The sequence below is a fragment of the Macaca nemestrina genome, chromosome 9, assembly GCF_043159975.1.
Source record: "Macaca nemestrina isolate mMacNem1 chromosome 9, mMacNem.hap1, whole genome shotgun sequence".
Taxonomy (NCBI): domain Eukaryota; kingdom Metazoa; phylum Chordata; class Mammalia; order Primates; family Cercopithecidae; genus Macaca; species Macaca nemestrina.
The window spans coordinates 57,736,805-57,758,924 of record NC_092133.1 but is presented as its reverse complement, the minus strand read 5'-3'; the positions used below and the strand labels follow the sequence as shown (position 1 = coordinate 57,758,924).

The window sequence follows — 22,120 nt, the reverse complement described above, 5'->3', positions numbered from 1 at the left end:
GTGGTCTTTAGGTTGGGGAAAACAGAACATATATGAGAGATTTCACAAAGTCACACACTGGGGAAGAAGGGTAGCCGTGGTCCCATAAAAAGATATTGTTGATTCTTTTTGCTGATTTTTCAGTTTTGCTAAGTATCTATCTTTTTCCAATTATTTTCTCTGTCTTAGAAAATTGAACTCTGGAGCTCGAACTCCAACAGTGTCATGCTACTTCCATAAGGAGGGAAGACATTCTCACTCCAATGCGCGCCCGCGCGCGCGCACACACACACACACACACACACACACACACACACAGCCCACACAGCCCAAGCATGAAGAAACGTGAAATGTTGTTTTTCTCTTTTGATTACTTAAGAGTGAGGGGTAGGAATGGACTGAAGTAAATACTATAGTGCGTCATCGCATGTTCTGAATTCCAGCATAATTCAAACACCTCCCACTAAGATTTGTCATTCTGCCTCTAGGCAGGACTGTTCTTAGATTGTGCTTGACGTATTTAAATTGTCCTTGACCTGTGGTATTCATTAAGCCCTCCTGGGAATCAACTCTCCTTAGAAATTCTCAGAAAGTATGTTTCTAAAAAATGAAATTCTCTATCTCTATCAAAAAGATAAAGGTATTGCTTTCACTCTGCTGTATCTTAAAGGGCAAAAAAATGTAGGTTATCATGTAGACAGTAGAATTAAGTCAGTGCCAGCAAGAATTCAAGAGGTATTCCTTATATAGCTCATGACTTAATATTGGCAAAAGCCTCCTCCCCAGTCTGTCTTCAGAAAAGAGGCACAAGAATTCTGGAACATCATACTCTATTAATTTTTAAACAGTGCTGGAAAACTACTGCTTTTAAAACATGGAAATATTAAGAATTGTTCTGTGCCCAAAACAGATATTCTTATTTTAGAAAGTGCTTCTTCACCAACTATCATAACATTCTTTTGCAAAGAGCTAGTTAAAAAGGAGTAAAATTTTTTCTGCATTGCAAGTCTGTCTTCTGTGTTCCGTTTCAAGCCAATAGCTCATTTTATGCAGGCACAAACCAAGAATTTTGAAATTTCTGAGTCATCATCAGAATAGCATATTCTCCATGATCTGAAGACACATTTCTTGATAACACTTTGATTACTATATCCCTAGATGGATATCTCTGGTACATTGTCTGTCTAGCAGCCATATATTCCCACCTATTTGTCTTGGTAATTTCAGGCTCCAGAAGAACATATGGGCCATATTCACAACTTCTACCATTTTCAGTGTTTATCTTTATTCCATCAAATTTCCTAAGAGTTCTTTCCATTTCCCTTCTGTCTCTCTGTTCTCTTCATTTTTTTGAGTGTGCTGATCAGTAATCCATCTTTGTAGAGCTCCAGTGTAAAAGTTTGTGGGATAGGGAAGTTCAGTGTTAAGAAAATGGCAAATCCATAGGCTCAGGTTTTAGTCCTGGCTCTGTCATTGTTTAACATTAATAATTCTTATAGGTCGTTTAGCACTCCTATGTCTTAGATTCGCCACTTACCCAATGCAGTGACAGCAGTTTCCTCCTACCAGCTTAGCAGGACTATAGTGGCAATGAATAATGTACATGAATTACTTTGAGATTCTTTAGAAAAATCTTGAGTTCTTGACCTCACTCTGCCAACAGCTCTGTTTGTAGCCTGTGGAAGTTGCTTTGACTGTTGCTTGCTTTGGTTTCTCCACGTGAACAATCTGAGTGATAATTACTTTATCTACTTTACAGAGATGCCTGAGTTTCCATAGGCAATTGTGCTACTTTGAAAAGAATTTAAGGCAGTATGGCCTAGCTTCTGGAATAGAAAGAGCAGTGCACTATGGCTATCAATGGCCTGTTATGTGTAGACACCTGCACTTTATGTTAATTACATGATCTCTCATAACCTTTTACCGTCTCTGCCACTGTTTATAATAATCTCTATTTTTCATGCAGATGAGAAAACAGGCTTGGTATGTGAAAAACTGGTCCAAGGCCACAAAACCTAGTAAGAGGCAAAAACCAGAAGTTGAATCTAGTTTGTCTCATTTTTGAGTGTTTTTCAACTTAAATAAGTTATGGCTGGTATATTTTTATTAATTTTTTTTTTTTTGAGATGGAGTTTCACTCTTGTTGCCCAGGCTGGAGTGCAATGGTGTGATCTTGGCTCACTGCAACCTGTGCCTCCCTGGTTCAAGCAATTCTCCTGCCTCAGCCTCCTGAATAGCTGGGAATACAGGCATGCACCACCATGCCTGGCTAATTTTGTATTTTTAGGAGAGATGGGGTTTCTCCATATTGGTCAGGCTGATCTCAAACTCCCAACTTTAGGTGATCTGTCCACCTTGGTTTCCTAAAGTGCTGGGATTACAGGCGTGAGCCACTGCGCTTGGCCTATTTTTATTAATTTATATACACGTTGGCATAATTGGCCTTTATTATAAAAATTTTGGAATATATAGAATTTTGATCTAAACTTCTGAATGTCACCTGTTCCTGCATCAAAGACAATGGCAACTTTAGAAATGACTTTAGGGACAAAGTAGCTGAGTATGGTTTCTAATAAGAGTTTAACTACAGATGTCACAAGGAAGTATATACTGTATTAAATCTATAATGACAGAAAGCAGATCATTTATTGCCAGAGAAAGGGTTGGTGGGAGGCAACTTTGGAAATGGCAGAGGGAACCCTCTGGGTTGATGAAAATAGTCTATCTTTTAATTGTGTTTACCTAGGTTCATAGATTTGTCAAAATCTGTCTTCACACTTAAAATGAGAACATCTTACTGTCAATAAATTTTACGTCAATAGACTTGATTTATAAATTACAGATATTATCATTCAATTGCCATCTGATTGGGCAAGTGACTTAACTGTTCTGTTTCATATTCCCTCTGTGTACACAGGGACTGTACCCACCTCAAAAATTGGGTGAAGTATTCAATAAGGTAATCCATCTAGAGAGCTTACCCTCATACTTGTCCATAGTAGGCACTCAACACATGCTTATTCAGCAAAAATATGTATCAGACATTGTTCTCAGTAGTAAATAAGACGAAATTCCTGCCCTCACTGGGCTTATATTCTAGACTTGGGGAGGCAGAGAGTAAGCAGCAGGGAGACAAAGAAATGACCAAGATACTGTCAAACAGCAGTGAGGGCTGTGAAGCCAGGCAAGCGGGGATGCAATAATGACTGAGGATGGCAATCATTTCTCTGAGTGGTCCCTGTGAGGAAGTGTCCTTTCCAGTGAGACCCAGATAATATCAAGGAGACAGCCACAGGGAAATCAGCTAGTGTTCCAGGCAGAGGGAACAGAATGTGGAAAGGACCCAATGTAGGAGCCAGAAGTAAGAGGAGTAAGCCAGAAGTTAAGAGAAGCAAGCCAGAAGTAAGAGGAGTAAGAGGTGAGTTTGGGAAGCAAAGCAGCAGGACAACTCAGCTTATCTACGCGATGGGAGGATGATGGAGATCTGATAGTAAGTAGTGAATCTAAGATGTAAGTGTGTTAAATGACCTATAATAATTATTAACCTTAATGGGAAGGATGTGATCTGATTTACATTTCAACAAATTTCTTTGGCTGCTGCGTAAGGTATGGATTCTAAAAGTGTGAGAGAAGAAGCCGGGAGACAAGGAAAGAAATACTGCCACGTGGCCTAGGGTAGTAGGAATAGAGACGGTGAGACGTGGCCAGATTTGGAATCTATTTTGAAGCAGAGAAAATAGGAATGCCAACAGTTTTGATGTAGCAAAGGATAAGGCATTTTTTTTTTTTTGGCTTGAACAACTAGGTGTAATATTGTTGCTGTTTACTGGCTTGACATTCACTGATTATATTTTAATATTACCGAAAAGCCATTTAGTGAGCTATTAGGTATTATATCATAAAGTGTTTCTGGGCTAACTACTGATATAAAGTGTGTGTGTGCTAAGTATTAGCTTGGGGTCAAATCCTTAGCTTTAGATTTTAAGCTCCCTATTTGTAAAGTAAATGGTTGTGCTGGAACCATTTCCTAAATCATAAGGGCAATTGTGATTGCATGTGAGTGTGCATGTGTAAGTGTGAATGTGTATGTGCAGTGTGTCATTGAGGCTCCAGAGTTCTGCTTTCAAGAGTGACATTAGAAGGTAGAGCCTAGAATTTCTTACCAACAGGGGTTTTGAAGTTACCCCTTGCTCACTTCACTTGTACTTTTCTACAACTCTGCATAGTCTTTATGGAGCTGAGATTTTGCCCACCTGTGGTTCTCTCATTATTTCTCTCTGTTTCTAAAGCAATGAGAATTCTACCAGTCATCCCCAGTATCTCTGGAGTGGCAAGTGGGCAAATGTCTAAGAGATTCCTCTAGTTTCCTGTCCTAGCTTAAAGTTCAATGGCTGAAGCTTAATTGTAGCACTTTGGTGGACAGGTTCAAAGTCAACATCACAGTCGTTGATGAGTACAGCTTTCCCTCAAACCTTTACTTTCTTCCTCACAGATTATTCTTCTTGCTTCCCTCTGCTTGGATCTCCCCTTGAAAAGCCACTGGAAGTTTTACTCAGTGTGAAAGACTACTCTGGGATAAATCATTAAACCACATTTCCCAGGGGAAAACTGATAGCAGGTGGAAGCTTTAATTCAATAATAATAATTAATAATAAGTAAACAGTCGTTGCAGGCTGTTGAGCACATTCTACCTGCCAGTGCTTTATAGGAATTCTCTTTCTTAATCCTTCTAGCTAACTCAAACGTTCTCTTGTGCAAACTTGTAAAGCATTTTTTTTTTTTCCTACTCTGTGCCTGTGGGTTACACAGAGAGTAAGGTAATTTGCCCAAGGCCACACAGCCAGTAAATGACAGAATTGAGACTTAAACTCAGGTCTGTATGGATCCACATTCCAAATTTGTAACTACTAAACTATCAGACCTCAATCCATCTCAACTGTTGAAAATGGTATGCTATAGCAAGATTTCCCAGAATCTTGGCTGGTAGTTTCTTGGCTGCATATTAAATCAATACTGTGATGCTGATCGTGGCACGTAGAGAACAGTACCACTAACATGGTGGCTACTGCCCTCATTAAAAGCCAGATTTTTGGCTTTGCTTATATGGATGCCTCCACTTACACGGATGCATCTTTTCATTATGGTTTTGGCCTTCCATCAAGACATGGAAAATAGCATCACCTTCATATTCAGACTCGAAGTTTCCTGATTTTATGTGGGCCAGTCTATGTTTTTTTAAGTACACCTTTAACCCCTAGGTGTTAATTCACTAAGAATCTGTTCATTAATATGATGACTAATATATTATTAATCATGAAATTGTATATGCCTCAAAATCTCAGTCAGACCAAATACTTACAATACTTCCTGTCCCTATATGAGGAAATTCAGATATGTGATGTTTAGCAAGTTAGTTCAAATGTTGGCATTGATGACTGACAGAAAGCACAAAGACTATTTTTCAGATTCATGTTGCTTTAAGTTCTGGCCAGAACATGTGAACGGAAACAACACACACGAGAGGGAGGGTGAGAGAGACAGAGAGAGAGAGAGAGAGAGGTAAAGAGAGAGAGAAAGAGAAGAAACACAGAATGTATTCACATGATATTGCTGGCCTGTTTAAAAGCAGGAAATGCTGGAAATGTGTTTGAAAGCATGATCTCATGGGATTTCTACGCCACTTCAGAGGAATGAAGTATTTGGTTTACATACATAATCAAACACTGGGGGCTGGCACTAGAACCAGCCCAAACAAAACCTGCAACTCTTCCATTGCTACTTGCAAACTTTATTTGCTGGAATTGGAAACCCAAAACTATTCGCCCTCTTATGACAATTTATTATTCAGAGATGATGTCTTTATGTGACTCAGATGTACTTCATTTGAGTGATGGAAAAATGGAGGTCTGAATCACAGAATACTAACAAAGCGATGCAGATGAATCTATTAAAGTATATCTCCTCACTGTTTTGTTTTTGACTTTCAATTGGCACTTTTTCTTGCCTCTCAGCTTTGAAACTTGAGAATAAAATGCCTCTGGAAACAAAGCAAAGCAAGCTGGAGTGTGTGTGTTATACAGAATACTGAGAGAGATCTTTGTGCTGTTCACAGCTACAGCTGTCACCGATTTTTCATCTACAGTAAGGTCAGCCAGACAAAAAGACCCAAGACAACACATTCAGTAGCGTCTTTGTTCCCATCTCAGCCTAAAAGAGATAACTTCTTGTGGTGACTTCCAATTATGGTCATAGTGATTTTTCAGCACATCGTTGGTTTGGATTAATTGTTGGTCATATGGGAGAGTCCTTTCAAGCTTCTAAAATAAAACAAATGTAGCCTCTGTTAATGATGTTCACCCCAAAGCTTCAGAGATAAATTCCCTAACTTTCCATGCTGGAACCTCCACTTTGTTTTGTGGGGAAAAGGATTCATTATTAATTCAAAATGAACGTTAAACATAAAGAACTTACTCTGTTATTCAGTGTTTGATAATATAAATTACTATTGAGATCCTTTCTCCAATTTGCTCTGTTTTCCTTCAGAACTTTTTCTCCATCCTTTTTCACCTCTAATGGCTAGATAGGATCAATCTTCTACTTATTAGGTACTTAAGGAACAGTTAGTAAACTAAGGTTTAAGGATTATTCAACTATCAATGGAATCCATCTTCTAGTTATTTATGGCTATTAAAATGTAAAGTTTTTGCACGTATCTTCTTTCCGTTCATATTAAGCACAACAGAAGGTAAATTTTAAAAAGCCAAGGAACTTTTATTCCTAGTCTTCCATATTTTTTATTTCAAAGATATGATTTAGAAATAATTTTTGTCTTTGTTGAAACATTTGATATATAAGGTGTTTGTTTTTGAGGATTAAACAGAATCAAGAGTACCAACTTAATTTGTCCGGTAGAGCTTCTTTTTTTTCCTTAATGTTGAACTTCAGCTTGAATGGAGATCAGTGTCTTCTCTGTTTTCTTCCCAAAAGATTGTCTGATGTTCTGTCTGCTTCCAGAACTTCATTTTTATAAAAAATTCCAAGAGAAGGAATTTCACCTGTACCAGGACCTGTGCGAAACAGGATTTTCCTTGTGTTACTCTTTACTTTTCTCTGTTACTCGTGTGGCTACATACTCAATAGAAAGAGGTAACACAAGCCTTCACAGACCTCAAAATCTATAATTAAGAACTGTATCTGACAAGGTTTTTTTTTTTTTCCTACTGACAAATAAATGACACTTAAAAAAAAAAAAGCAAAAGGGCAAAAATTGTTCCTTCTCTTCTTCGTGGAAGAACACAGGGAGGTGAATTTTTTTTTTTTTTTTTTTTTTTTTTTTTTTTTTTTGGTAAGTCCTTACAATGAGTACACTGTTGACTTGGCATGCAGATCAAAAGACTGACAGATTTAATTCATGTTTCCATGCTATACAAACAATGACATGTACAAGCCAATCTGGGCTGCTTTCAGCAAGTAATTGAAGGTAGTGCAAACACAGACTTTAAAAGATCAGTGGTGCACAACTGAACTGTTCGACAAAAAGAGATCCGACAGCGCATATTCTTTTTACTGTTTCGCTGAGATTCCTCTTTGCCTGCCCTCTGCCCTGCCCTTACCCTCCTGGAATTAATAGCGACTGATAGCCTGTGCATTGTGTCAACGGAAATGGACACACGCACGCTGTGTATTAACTTGCTTGTCTGCTGCTGGGTGAAGAGATAAGCTCTGAGAGTGCACAAGAATAATCTGAAGACGCCTGGAAGTTAACCACGAGAAATCAATGTTTGCATAAGCTTCCATTACACAGGCAGTACTTTTGCTCTATAATGGGGATGGTCTGGGTAATAAGGTAATAAATTCATCCACAAATATATAAAGGATGACCCTGCAGGATTTTGACATGACATTTTCTGTGGATCTAACTTGGTTGGAAAATACAGGAAGCATTTTTCTCCGGTAATTTGTGTACTTGATGTATTTTTTTTTTTTTCAAATTGCATGGTACCAGCAATTTGGTTTTTAAGTACAATAGTCTTTGAAAAGTACTGAAGAAAATGAATAGAAAATCACCAGCATCATAGCAAATTATCCCAGGTCAACACATAATGCTTTCATTTTCTAGATGTCTCAATTTAGGCAGCTACTTTGGGCATTTTCGTGTAAGGATGCTTATAAGTATTCCATGTTTAATAATACATTTTCTGTTGTGTGTTACCGTAGGCTAACACCATTGTATGTGTTATCTTCCACATTAAGGTTTCACAAGAAATGGATTTAAAACAATGTAGCCAGAGGCAGTGCTTTTGCCTAAATGTTTCAGATGAATTATTTGTTCAAAATTCTTGCCTTTACTCTAGGGTCATAGATAATTTCTCATGATTCCTCCTCAATTATAAAACAATCATTGCTTTATACAAAAAAGTTTTAACATGTGGTTTCCAAGTTTTTTTAATGCCCAGAGTTTGAACATTTGGAAGTTATCTATCCCATAATAATTAATTGGCAAATCTGTTTAAGAATAGTTGGTCTTGCTTATGACTGCCTTAAAAAGATTTACATAAACATTGCTAGCTTAGTGTAGAAAAAATTAGGCCTTCTAAATAAGCAGAAACAACAAAGAAAGTATCTATTAATATAATACTTTTACCCCAGAATAATTATTATTATCATTTGAGTCATATCCTTTCAAACTGTATGCCCATTCTGTTAGGAAATAAATAGGAAGCTTGAGTCATTAACCATTTTGGGTATATACATGAAAGTTACTGTGTTTTGTTTTGTTTTTGTTTTTGTTTTTGTTTTTGAGACAAGGCCTCACTCTGTTGCCCAGGCTGGAATGCAGTGGCACCATCTGCAACCTCCGCCTCCCAGGCTCAAGTGTTCTCCTGCCTTAACCTCCTGAGTAGCTGGGATCACAGGCATGTGCCACCACTGCCTGGCTAATTTTTGCATTTTTAGTAGAAACGGGGTTTCACCATGTTGGCCAGGCTGGTCTCGAGCTCCTGACCTCAAATGATCCTCCCACCTCAGCCTCCCAAAGTGCTGGGATTACAGGGGTGAGCCACTGCACCTGGTCAAAATTTAATGTTTTTTTTTTTCTCCCATGGAATTGTGCAGAGTGCTTTGCCTGATTCATCTTTTTCTCTACATTGATTTTCTTTTATGCATTTCTTAGATTCTAGAGTTTTTGAGTAGGAAGGATCAGCCTATGCAGGTCTATTATAAGGTGGGAAATGGTAAAGTAATATTTTCTGAATCACATGGACTGATTAGTGGCAGGGAGAGAAACTGGTAAAGATAAGTGATTCCTAAAAACTCTGAGCACAAAATAAAATCTTTGAGAATCATGAATGTGAGGGACAGTCAAAGAAATTGGGCAGGCTTAGTCTGGAGAAAGAGCTTCAGATAAATTTAATTGTCTTTTTATTAGAATGGTTACCATGTGGAAATCTTTGTGTCTTAATAGTAGCTGCTATAACCAAAATACCATAGATTGGGTGGCTTAAACAACCAATGTTTATTTATCACAGTTCTGGAGTCTGGAAGTTGCAGATCAGGGGCCAGCATGGTTGAGTTCTTGGGGAAGATCCTCTTTCAGATTTACAGTTGGCCAACTTGTCTCCTTATTTGGTGAAGAGGGGTGGGTGGGGAGAAGGAAGGAGAGAAAATGAGGGAAATGGAGGGAGTCAAGGGAGAGGGACAGGGAGGGAGAGAGAGCACAAACTGTAGTCTTTTCTTATAAGGACTACTAATCTCATCACGACGGTTCCACTCTCATGACCTAATTACCTCCCAAGGGCCCTGTCTCCAAATACCATACCATACCATCACATTGGAGGTAAGGGTTTCAACACAGGAATTTTGGGAAACACAAACATTCAGTCTATAACAAGTGCTGCAGAAGAAAGAAAAGTAAAACTACAGTACATCTTGGAAATTACCACAAGGAGACTTGAGATCCTATTGACAAGGAAGAAAGGATCAGCAACTGGAAATTTTTCACAGCGGTATCAGCTGCATTTAAAGTACTGAACTCTTAGTCATTGAAGGTAACTGGGGGATGCAGAACAGCTTTCAGTCAGGGTTGCTGGATGTGGGTTTGCTTCGTGGGGAAAAAAGTTAGACTATGTGAGAAACCTCCTTCTTCTTCAGAACCATATTTCCTTCATGCCAGGCAGCCTAAAGGGCCCAATACTCTAAGAGTAAGGTTGCATGTATATATAATGTTGAAACCTAAATGGCAACTGCACAAAAACTGTCAGCAGTAACAAAATCAGTTCTGATTTATATGGTTGTTTGAATAAAACCTCCAATTATCAAAATATCAACATCTCTTTGCCTATGCCAGATGTAAGACATAATTTTAATTCTAGAAACATAGGATTTACAATCTTCAAAGTAATCAATAGGAATTAGAGCTTTTATTTCAGTGGTATGGATTCTATATCTCACCTCAAAATGGATGTCATGAGGAAACCTAAGAAAACAGGGACTGACGTGTAACACATTTGATTAAGTGAACTGTGTTCATTTCGTTTTGCACAAAATCTAATCAGTCTGCATATGAAAGCACTGCAATAGCATAGTCTAGAAGCAAGCAAATATAAATCACCACTTTGGCAACCAACCAAACCAGCAGGGAACAAACTATAGAGATAATTCTTAGGTAGTAGAATAATCGCATAACCCACATGACTTTATGTTATTCCAGAGACAGAACAGGCTTCAGCATTATTCCCAAATACTGTGCAATATCTGCTAATTGTAAATCAGGACATTACAAAGAGAAGGTGAGATGATCATTGTAAATTAGGATATTACAAAGAGAAGAAAAGAGCTATAGCTAGAGACAGATGCTCCAATTAGCAAGATATCCACTTCCAAATTATTATGTTTTCAAATAAATTCTGACATGCAATTTTGGAACATTGGAAAATAATACTAAACCAGCCTGAGTAGAAACAGGAAGTAAATCTTGGCAGAGCTGTAAGCCTTCAGCGTATTCCCAATAATTCATTGCATCGTTGAGTAGGGGGTGATGCACAGAATGATTTTCAAAACCAGTCTTTAACTTGAGATGGTTTCCCCAAGCTTGGAGTTATAAATTGAAACTTGCGAAGTCAGAAAAAAAAATCCTGTTATTACTAAATCAGGTAGTTCATCTGGATAGTTTCAATTGATCTGTGAAGACCCTCATGTTCCAAAGTACCAAATACAGCTGAAAAGCCTTATGAGCTTACCTTTACCCTTTGGTCCATGGTATGCATCATTACACATCTCAGCAAATCTGTACTGATCTTACTCACAGGCATCAAGTTCTGTTTTATTTTCATTAAGTCCATTCATACCATATAGTTGTGACCAATGTACGTCCATAAAAATATTAACCCCACTCCCATCCCCCCCAACCACTAATGCCTAAAAACCAGTTTTTTCATAGAGAAGAGGACATGAGATGCATGTGTTGAGTTCAGAAAGCTCCTTTCTTGATAGTGGGGGAAAGAAGAGAAGGGCAGTGTGATCCACAGGTGACCTATGTCAGAATCAGCCGTATGCTTCCTACTAAACAAAGCAACTTCTAGGCCCATCCCAGGCCTATGAAATCAGATTCTGTGTGGGTTGCAGTAGCATTTAAAATATGCTCACTAGGGATTTTATGGCATTCACATTCGTGTATCATTGGCTTGAGGAGAAGTGTTGGGGTTCTTTTCTCCAGCACTCTCCACAACCTAGAGAATTTGTGGGTGATGTAGAATCAGTATTAAGTAATGAGTACTGGAAATAAAAAAGAAAAGAAGGCCAAGGGAGATGAGATGAGGAAGAAAAACATGAGGAATGACAAGTTGGATGATCAAATAATTTGAAGTCTGAATGTCTGAGTACAGACTAATGTATGATATATGTAGACATAAGCTATTGAAATCAAAAGCAGTGGTTGGGGGATAGAGTGAGAGAAGGATATAAAACGGCTGTGTACTTAAGCTGTCATTTATGTCAGCCTATTGCCTGTCATTGGAAATAAGCTGAGAACCCCCTTTGTATAACACAGTGATGAATCTTGGAAAATCTTACAAGCATGTTTAAGTGCCATTTGAAACTCAGCTGAATCTTTTCTCTTTGAGTTAAGTTGATACAGCTGTTGCCAATGTGATGCTAGTAATGATGTTTTATGCCAGGCAGTATTCTAAACCCATTAGATATATTATTTCAATTAATCTTTACAATACTTTTCTCCAGTAAATGCTGTTAATCTTCCTGTTTTACAGATAAAGGCACTGAGGCCTAGAGAAGTTGAATACTTTTTCAAAGTTTCAGTTACTTGGCAGCAGAACTAGGCTTTAAACATCGAATACTGACTTCAGAGCCCATGCTTTAAGCAAGGATGCTGTTCTGCCTCAAACTCTGGGACTATGTTATATAGCAGGGGCCAGCAAATGTGTTCTGTGAAAGGCCAGATAGTAAATATTTTAGGTTTTGTGGGCCATAAAATCTCTGCCATTACAGCATGAAAACCATAGACAAACTGTAAATGAATAGACGTGGCTATGTTCCAATAAAACTTTATTTATAAAAACAGATGGCAGGCTGTGGTTTGTGGACCACTGTTCTATAGTATTTTAAAAATGTCTACTCTTCATGGTGATGTAAAAGAACTATGAGTTTCTATTTTTAAGGTAAGACTTCTGTGAGCAAAGATTTTGTATTCTCTACTGATGTATTTGAAAGATTCTACCCCTTATTTGTGCCAAGAGGCAAAAGGGCATGTGCATAGAGGAGCTTCCAGAAGTGATGATGGGTCTGCTTTGAGGTCTTCACACTGCCTCACTTAGTTGCCCCTGTGATCAGAAACATGAATTCATGAAACAGCCAGCTGGGCTCAGGGGTGGGGCTTTCTAGAAGAGAGACAGATTTTACACATGGAGAGTGTAACTCACCTGGAAGAGGTTCTCACCTGTGATCCAGGCTTCTTTCTCTCCATGCTTTCATCTCATGGGATGACCAAACCAGGCAAGATCAATGAGTCTGAGGACTACACTGGTATATGTGCTATATGTGCTATAAGCTTTTTTGCTTTGCAAATGCATATTCCAACTGAACACTGTTTGCAAACGTTTGCTTCCTATTTCATCAAAATGAGAGGACCTTTCCAGGCTATACTCTTTCAGATGGCCTGTTAATGAGTGACTTGCAAAGAGTAAATATTATTGATAGTGGCTCTCGGAAATTCTCTATAGCTCTACAATTTCATTTTTCTCCATCTGTGAATGGGGACTATGACAGCTGCCATACTTCACAGAACTGGGAAGATGGTATGAGGAAATAGACACCAAAAAGCCTTGATAAGTTCCAGAGGGCCAAAATAGTAACTCTTGTTGGCAAGGGTATTCTATAAATCATTTGGGGTCAGGGAATTATACCCACTGCCTATGTGTGTACAGGGGCTTGGTAAGTTGATGGCAGCAAAGTAGAATTTTCACTATAAAATAGCACTGGACAAGGTTCTCAGTTATAAGTGGAAGCTAAGCATCGGGTACACACAGATATAAAGATCGAAACAACAGACACTGGGAACTACTAGCACGGGGAGAGAGAAAGAAAGGGGCAAGGACTGAAAAACTACCTATTGGGTACTATGCTCACTATCAGGTGTTGGGATCATTCATACCCCAAACCTCAGCATCATGCCGTAACAAACCTGCACACATATTCTCTGAATCCAAAATAAAACTTGAAATTAAAAAAAAGCACTGGATAATATTTTCAATCGTTGAACTAATATTGTTGTTATAGTCATGGTAGAATATTCTGCAACTGTTTGAGGGGATGTCAATATGTACTGCAAAAGGGGAGTGATGGCCTTCAGGTACACTGTGATGATATATGGCAAGAGTGAATGTTGGCTTTGAATTAAAATGGCTTTCAGTGATAACTGGCATTTGTTTGTTTGTTTGTTTTGTTTTAGAAAAAAAAGTGAAAGAATAAGACGTCATCTAACAAAACTGGAAGAAGTGGAGCTGGGACATCAGATACTGCTCAACACTCTATCAACAACACTCTATAGAGTGATTCATTTCCCTTGCTTTTTGTAGGCTGTGCATTTGGAAGCTTTAGCATTTATATAGCCAACAGCATGGACTGTCTCAGTGGCCAGCAACTACTTGGTGACATAGGGGAGACTGATATTCACATAAAGGAAATAAACCAGATGGGCTCTACACAACTCCTCAACGTGTCCACAAATCAAGTTTAAAGCTGAGAACTTGAGGATAACTTATTTGATTTTCCATTTCTTTTCTTTTTTTTTCTTTTGGAAGGAGTTTGGATTGATGAAGGTGAAATAAGTGTAATTAGGAAGAACAGCAGAAAGGGCAATATGGCCACAGTTGCTCGAGAGTAAACCTGCTAAAGTTGTTGATAAAGTTCTAATTTTTATTGTAAGTACTCCCTGTTTATTGAGCACTTAACTCTGTCAGTAACTGAGAAAAGAACTTAAATTGTTTCTGACCGGGTGTGGTGGTTCACACCTATAATCCCAGCACTTTGGGAGGCAGAAGCGGGCCGATCACCTGAGGTCAGGAGTTTGAGGCTAGCCTAGCCAACATGGTGAAACCCCATCTCTACTAGAAATACAAAAAAATTAACTGGGCGTGGTGGTGGGTGCCTGTAGTTCCAGCTACTGAGGAGGCTGAGGCAGGAGAATCACTCGAATCTGGGAGGCGGAGGTTGCAGTGAGCAGATATCATGCCACTGCACTTCAGCCTAGGTGATAGAGCGAGACTCTGTCTCAAAATAATGATAATAAAAAAAGAGCTTAAAATATCTCATTTACCTCCATGATATCTCTATGAAGCAGGAGATTTTATTTTCCACGTTTTTTACAGATGAAGGAAATGGCCAGAGACACACAACTAGGAAGTGGGATTTCAACCCAGATCTGTCTGAGGCCAAAAAATAGAGCATGTAGTCACTAGTTAGAAAAATACAGGGATCACTGTGAACTGAGCTTGGTTCATATGGAATACGTAGTTCTATTCTACAAGAATGGAATTTATAAGTGACTTTGAGGGTATGATGAAAGAAGGGGGAAAGACAACATTTAAAAAGTTTTATTAATTTTTAAAATTTTTTTGGAGAAGGAACACAAGAAGTCACAGTGGAAGACATCTCAGCTGAGGTGCCCAAACCAGTGTAAGTATCCCTTCCTCAGCCCTTCCCCGGTCATGCAATGGAGGGGCGTGCCTGCTCATTACTTTTGCTCTCGGCATTCTATTTGTTTTTTCACCATATGAACTGGCAGAATGTGAAATGATTATATTTACATATTTTATTTTGTGTTTATTTCACTCCACAAGTGCTTGTTCTTATTCATCATTGTATTCCCGGCACCTCCTATTCACAGGCACACATTAAGCACCTAAAATTCCATAGTAATAATCTTTTTTTTTTTTTTTTTTTTTTTGAGACGGAGTCTCGCTTTGTCGCCCAGGCTGGAGTGCAGTGGCCGGATCTCAGCTCACTGCAAGCTCCGCCTCCCGGGTTTACGCCATTCTCCTGCCTCAGCCTCCCGAGTAGCTGGGACTACAGGCGCCCACCACCTCGCCCGGCTAGTTTTTTTTTGTATTTTTAGTAGAGACGGGGTTTCACCATATTAGCCAGGATGCTCTCGATCTCCTGACCTCGTGATCCGCCCGTCTCGGCCTCCCAAAGTGCTGGGATTACAGGCTTGAGCCACCGCGCCCGGCCCATAGTAATAATCTTTACTGAGCACTTACTGAGCGCTAGGTGTGCTTCCAAACACTTTACGTGTATTATCTCCTTTAATTTTCACCATGGCTGTCTGAGGGAGGTGCCCATTATTAGACTCAGGGGGAGGATGTGACTGTGTTCTCTGTGGACTCTTTTATTCATCATGGCTCATTTTCATTCCTTGCCCTGCAGCTCCACTGCCTGCCATTTAAATGTGTTTTCTTTCTTAAGTCCATAACAAATTGCTAGATTTGTTTATTTATATTTGATTGCTTGCTTATAATTTTATATGATGTGTAATACATTATATTTAATGCACACGTATACACACATGCAGACACACACAGAGATTTACCTTGTTTTTTATGAAGTTGGGTTACACTTGCTGGACAAACCTCTGATAGTACCTACCCATAAAGCTTAATTAAAGTCACTTTCATATACCAGCTAAAAAAAGAGAGAGGAGCTCAGTTTCCAGAAAGAAAGAACATCCAGAAAGGGAAGGAATAAAGTCTATTTAAATATGTATCTATTGAGTTTCTGTTTTGTGTTCCATTTATATCCCTGTGCTTCTGAGGAATACAAGTGAAATTCAAGACCCAGTCACACCATAAGGAAGTTTACAGCTCTTAAAATCGTGAAGGTATGGGCCTTCTTGAGAAAGCTTTTGGGAAGAACAAATTTACCTTGAAGTTTGCACAAAGCCCTTAACTTGCACATTAAGTTGGCTTGCTGGTAAAAGGATTTATAAAGAGCTATAGAGCATAACTTAGTAAACATCTACCCCAAACAACTACTCAGTGTACATGTGGGTGGAGAAAAAGCTTCTATGCCTAACAGCCAATGTTTAATAAAATGTTATATTAGCTTAGAATAAAATGAGAAAATAGGAGTTGAGCAGAACTCTAGGTTGGAAAATCCAGGAGGGATAAGAAAAAAAGGCAAAAATCAGCTAAACATGAGATAAAGCTGAACTAGTTCAAGTACAGAAGGTGAAATTATTAATAAATTCATGTACAGAGTAAATATTCAATAAACATTTATTTTGAATGATTTGATTTCAAAAATACTTATGAGAAGTAATGGTCTCTCTCTCCACCCACATGTCAGTACAAGTCTTTCACTCAAGCAGAAGGAAAGATTAGCTATTTATTTTTAATCATCCTTGAGAACAAGGCTCATGCAAGAAATTGCTTTATTCTCTTATCTTCCTGCACCATCCCACACTTTGACTATCATAAATCATTCTCCCTCCCTTCCTCTGTTCTCTGCCCATGGGACCTGTGACTTTGATTTTGGACACATTTGTGCCATATGGGTAAAAGAACAAAGTAAGTTCTTTATCTGTTTCTATAAACAGCCCAGGAACAGGAGGCTGGATCGAGGGAAGTTTATACAGGAAAAGGCATGATGTATTTGAGTTGTGAAGGGAGGTTAAAGAGAGGGGTGTGACCTAAGGAGATTAGAGGTGTCACCTTAAAGGACAACTTAAAGGGAGAGTGTTGTTATTAAGAGGCAATCATCACAATTTGTTTAAGATTTAAATTAGTCTGCTTTACCTTTTTTTTTCTTATTTAAAGAGCACTTGTTAAAGGCATAGCCATTAACCTGTAAAAGGCATGAATCTAAGTGTTAAAATCCTCTCATTGAAAATGTTCAGGGGTCATTGGTAGATGACATGCAAAAAAGATATTCTACATCATGTTTCTGTCATGCTGAGACTGGGGAACTCCCTGGCACGGGCCCGACACACTAGAGCCAATCTCTCTGTCTTTTCAACTTGGAAATCTGGAATGGTAGCTTTTGGAAGAGTTTGATTTATTGAAATATGTGTAATGGCACAAGAAGCAATATCTTTGATCACTGGTTCCCAAATCATCTAAACAGGGCTGTTCAAACTGGCTAAAGAACAAATAGACAAGTAGGCATATGGTCACAGCCTGTATAGGTTCACCAACCTGAACATTTGCCCCAAGGCACATAGCCTCCACTCTGTGCCATAGAACAGATGGAGGAAAGGAAGTGGACTAACTCCATGGAGAAGATCTAACAAAGGGAATAATTTGCCTGCTTTACTTTCTTGACAGTTGTGGTTTCATGTAGGTTATCTAGAATAATGTGTCTCCCTCTCCCCTCTCCCTTCTTTCCCTTCTCCCCTCCCTCTCCCTGTCTCTCTCTTTCTTCTTTCTCTTATTCTCCTCTGTCCTCTCCAGAAAAGTTATCAAACCTCTGTAACTCTACAATATATATCTATATGTGTCCCTCCATTCCTCCCAATTTGCCCCCCTCTCCCTTTTTTGGGGTTAGCAACTGATAAGGTTTGTGCACATTTGGCATGTGTAAGCTTGTAATAAAACATTCAACTATTTTTGGAAATTGAACAGGGCCTAAAAGATATGTAGATATATAACAAACACTTTGGAAAGAGTGAGAAAAATATGGGACTAAGTGGATTTATAAATTAGGCATCTATCAATGTTGCAATTTGGTTTTGGTAGGTAACTGTTGGAACAAGAATGCTTTCCTGAGTAGTTGGCTCCTTTAGTAGCCTGGGAAGAGAACTGGCATTTTTTGGGGTGGGGGTAATATTTTGTTACTTTACTTTAGAATCACTTTGTTCCTAATCAGGGAAAAGAGATTAAGCTTATATATATAAGCTTCTTTGTTGGACAGAAGGAATTATTAGGAATTCCTTTTCTTGACTCTGTAATATTTTCTAGAGCATATTGCAGTGCCTCAGTAATTTCAGAGTGATAGAGCTAGAGAGAGAGCAGAGGCTCTGAGTGCCTGGGTGCCTCGCCCAAAGGCATGCTCCCAGGGATGCCACGCTCCACACGGGAAGAGGTCTAGATCTGAACTGTGGACCAGGAAGAAGTTCAGCCTTGGCTAGTGCTGTGCTCTCACATGAAATTTCTACTCTCTCTGATTCTCTCTTTCCTCCTGAGCAAAACAGGAGGTTCTAGTAAGGCTGTGGTGAGGATGATCAAGAAGCTATGTAAATTTTAGAGCACTGTGTATACAGAAAGTATGCAGATGGGAACTTAAGTGAAGTGATGGGATGTGTACTTCGAACCTAGTTGTCTTTTATTGTTAATTTTTTCTAGAGTGAAATGGTATTCAGCCAGGATCTGCTGAATTCACTGTTGGAATTTTGAATCCTTTTGGGGTCATGACTTCTACGAGAAGTTGATTCAAGCAATGGAGCCTCGCCTCAGAGAAATGTGCCTGTATGCATGCTCACACATTTTGCAAGCATATATAATGTTATATCCTGCCTCTGTCAATTCCAGCAGGGCATAGTGGAGTAAGCATAGACTCTGGAGACTGACAGACCCGAGTACATGCTCTAACCCTGCTACTTGACAGGTTCATGACTTTAAATAAGCTAGTTAATAGTTAATATTTTGGAACTTCACTTTAGTTTTTTCAGCTATAATACAAAGATAACACCCACCTGACACATCTTGGCTTATAGGGTGGGCTTATGTATTGGGTTCCCAATAAGTGATATAAGTGGTAGTTATTTTTGCTTTTTTTTTCTCTCTACATTTGACATGATATACACCTCACAAGATCCTGCTGTTGTGGAACTTTGAGTGATGTATTGATCAAAATGACCCCAGGGAGATTTCCAATATTGTCAAATTAGAGAAAAAGAACATTTTAACAAATATTTAAACTCACTATTGAAAATGTTCTCAACTTGGGAACATTTAGTAGCCGTAACCACCATAAATGTTTTTACTGGAAAGGGCAGACAAAGATGTACAACAGACGGACAAATGCAGTTGTAAATCTAATTGAACACTTTAAAGACAGAACTCTTGTCTGGGTGATGCCTATCATTTAGACTATCATGGAGATATAAATTTGTATTATAGATAGAATAAAATATTTTGAAGTCAACTAGGCTAACATAAGGGTTGTATTAATGGGATAGTTCACGTTTCTGGCTTTGTCAGTTTCCTTGACTTTAGCGTCTTTTAATTTCCTTTATGTTGAATAATATGCTCTGGTTTATAGCAACCACTCTTTCCGTATGGGCCATTTCTGTCTTGTTTTTTTCTGTCAAATGGTTTCTTTTCCCAAGTTTCTGATGTTAGTCAGTGTAACATCTAACATAATTTGGATTCCCCTTTATGCATTTGGTTTTAAACAATCACATCCAGATGTTGTTTTCATTATAGCCTGATTCCATTCAATAAAGCTTGGGTATGTCAGAATGTTTTACTATCAACAGCTTCCTTCACTTGCCTTTCAGTTCACAGTGATTTAGATTTTCCCACAATCTTTTTGTTTCCAGTATAGGGTAATATCGCCAAAAAGTACTTTAGAGGTCATTTAGCCCAATCCCTGTGTTACAGATGAGGAAAAATCCCTTGGGAGCCTCCTCCCAATGCTAGTCATATAGCCAATATTTGGCAAATCTGAGAATAAATGATGGATCTCACTTCCCTCTGGTTACTCCAAGCTTGAGCACTACATGATTGACCACTAAAATTTTTTTAAACTTAAAAAAAAGTTTCTCTTGTTTATGGAACTATATTCTAAAATTCAACCCAGAAAGATACTTAGAAATCCCTAAGAATGGCTGGCTGCAAATTAGAGACGTTTCATTTTTTGCTTTTCTTTAAATATGTAATTTTTAAAGCAAATCACTACTTTTGTGTCTCTGAATTTGGAACAAATTTGTACTTCCAACTTCTATATTCTTTGTTTTTTTTGGTTGTTGTTTTGTTTTTTTTTGAGACAGTTTTGCTTTTGTTGCCCAGGCTGGAGTGCAGTGGCGCGATCTCAGCTCACCGCAACCTCCGCCTCCTGGGTTCAAGCGATTCTCCTGCTTCAGCCTCCCGAGTAGCTGGGATTACAGGCGCCTGCCACCATGCCCAGCTAATTTTTTGTATTTTTAGTAGAGATGGGGTTTCATTTCATTTCAAGCTGGTCTCGAATGCCTGGCCTCAGGTGATCCACCCACCTCGGCCTCTCAAAGTGCTGGGATTACAGGCGTGAGCCATCGCACCTGGCGTATTCTTTGCATACTTTAGACAAATAGATGAGTTTTTAGGCAGTAATTCTTCTCCATTTAAGAACTTTCCAAATGTAAAGTCTGCAAATGAGGAGCAGTGAAGTCATCAGTAGATTATATGTCATTTAGGGCTGTAGGGGTATGTGTAGAACTACAATATTTTCCTCACTAGAGAAAGAAAAGTTTAAAATCTAATTCATGTGGAAGGGAAAAACCAAGAAGAACTAAACCTTTCATTAAACAATACCAAAAATAATATGATTTAGAAAACGTATACTGTAAATGCTAGTGCATAAAAATATCTCCATTTTAATCACAATCCACTTTTGATTTAACTAGTATTGAAATGAGGAATGCAAAGGCAAGTTTAAAGTCTTTTATTTTTTTTTTTTTTAATGGGAGATCTGCCAACTACTAGCAATTGAGTAATTATTTTTCCTCACAGGGCACTTTGGGCTCATTGGAATGTGGCTTAAGATAATAAGCAGATTCAAAGACATTCTGATGCCAGTGGAACATGGAATTTGGTTATGATGCTCTTTTCAGGAATATATTAAGCTTTATTTAGATAACTGAATTCCTATTCTGTTTTAGTAGGATGTATGTGAGGTAGGCAAAGTCTTCATTTCTGCCACTAACTTAAAAACCCCCAAAGACTTAACCTATAGGCTTAGAAGACTCTGATTTAATCATTTATCCTTCATTTTTAGTAATAAACATCTTTGGCCAGGCGCAGTGGCTCACGCCTATAATCCCAGCACTTTGGGAGGCCAAGGCGGGCAGATCATGAGGTCAAGAGATCGAGACCATCCTGGCTAACACAGCGAAACACTGTCTCTACTTATACAAAAATTAGCCGGGCATGGTAGTGGGCACCTGTAGTCCCAGCTACTCGGGAGGCTGAGGCAGGAGAATGTTGAATCCGGGAGATGGAGGTTGCATGAGCTGAGATTGCACCATTGCACTCCAGCTTGCCAACACAGAGAGACTCCATCACACACAAAAAAAGATAATAAAATAAAATAAACATCTTTTACACAACCATCATATAAAGGGTACTGTGTTTGATGCTTAGGATTAGAAGTTAATTTTGTTTAAATCGGTGTTACCCCCACACATGTGTTTAGTAGAATACTATTTTTTTTTAGAAAAATAAAATATGCATAAAAACCACTAATAGTGAATATTTAGACATACCATGTACAAACACTGTATTAAATACTTTATGCATATGATACATAACATTTCACTTAGTCCTCACAAAAACCCTATGAAGTAGGTACTATTATATTTCATTTTTCAGAAGGATCATTGAGGATTAGGAAAGTTAACTAAGGTGTTCCAGGTCTTATAGCTAATACAAAGTGAAGC

General features: G+C 38.5%; 1 long non-coding RNA gene across 2 annotated transcripts in view; it reads left to right on the top strand.

Moving 5' to 3' along the window:
• LOC105466169 (uncharacterized) overlaps positions 1-19,946 on the top strand; it is a 53,006-nt gene extending 33,060 nt beyond the window's left edge. The window contains exons 3-5 of one of the 2 annotated variants that reach the window (XR_011607781.1): positions 13,940-14,411; positions 15,114-15,165; positions 18,828-19,946. This is a non-coding gene — a long non-coding RNA (uncharacterized lncRNA). Of the gene's footprint in view, positions 1-13,939; positions 14,412-15,110; positions 15,166-18,827 lie in introns of both variants that reach the window. The other variant, XR_011607780.1, reaches the window with a different exon arrangement.
• The last annotated feature ends 2,174 nt before the right edge of the window (positions 19,947-22,120 follow it).